This window comes from Neovison vison, chromosome 5 (genome assembly GCF_020171115.1).
Source record: "Neovison vison isolate M4711 chromosome 5, ASM_NN_V1, whole genome shotgun sequence".
NCBI classification, from domain to species: Eukaryota; Metazoa; Chordata; class Mammalia; order Carnivora; family Mustelidae; genus Neogale; species Neogale vison.
In genome coordinates, this window is record NC_058095.1 from 135,785,333 (window position 1) to 135,786,398 (window position 1,066).

Below are 1,066 nucleotides of genomic sequence, written 5' to 3' on the forward strand. Positions count from 1 at the left end.
TCACTGAGTGGTATCTATTCAATTATAGAAGTCAATTATGTATACATATATATTTAAATCATATGTAGTATATGCACATTATATATATTATCATGTGCACAATAATATATATCATATATATTTACTAGTGTTTTGCTAGTATATGAAAGATAACATTTATGTAATGGTTACTGTGAGCCAAATTCTCAATTAAGTATTGTTAAAAGCGATGTTATCTCATTTAAACATCATACCTTATGAAGTAGATAGTGATATTTTCCACTTTTTAAAAAATATAGAATGCTTCATGAATTTATATGTCATCCTTGTGCAAGGACCTTGCTAATCTTCTCTGGGTTTTTCCAATTTTAGTACATTTGCTTCTGAAGTGAGCACAATATTTTCCACTTATTATAGGTGACAGGACTGAGGTGCAAACAGAAGATAGGGACACTTTTTTTGAGGTCATATAGTATATAAATGATGGAGCCAGAACTGGAAGACAAGACCATTTGATTCTTTTTATTTTTTTAAAGATTTTTAAATTTATTTGTCAGAGAGAGGGAGAGAGTGAGCACAGGCAGACAAAATGGCAGGCAGAGGCAGAGGGAGAAGCAGGCTCCCTGCCGAGCAAGGAGCCTGATGTGGGACTCGATCCCAGGACGCTGGGATCATGACCTGAGCCAAAGGCAGCTGCTTAACCAACTGAGCCACCCAGGCATCCTGACCATTTGATTCTTAAGATATATTTGTTATCTATGTCTTTTCAAATCTCTAAGCTGACCAGGGATTAAAAGCTTTTAGCAATATTTTTCAGGTGCCTTTTAATTATTTCTCTATTATTCACCACAGCTGGCTACTGGTTTTATGAAATGTTCTTTCTCATGAGAATGTACTTGAAAATGTACTTCATAACTACAGACCACCTCAGGGTATTAATTTTTATACTACCACTCCTATTGGTAAAATCTTAGTGAACCCCACCCCCTCACTATAACGTTTCTCTTCCTTTGAAGAAGAACATTAAAACCTTTCCTCTCCCAATGCCTGACAGTCATAAAATTTTGACTAACCTAGGAGAGAGAGG

At 35.5% G+C, this 1,066-nt stretch overlaps 1 non-coding gene across 1 annotated transcript; it reads right to left on the reverse strand.

The window, feature by feature from the left end:
- Positions 1-268: 268 nt before the first annotated feature.
- On the reverse strand, positions 269-375 carry LOC122908034. Its single transcript, XR_006384838.1, has one exon. It is a non-coding gene; the product is annotated as a U6 spliceosomal RNA (small nuclear RNA).
- Between the last annotated feature and the right edge of the window lie 691 nt (positions 376-1,066).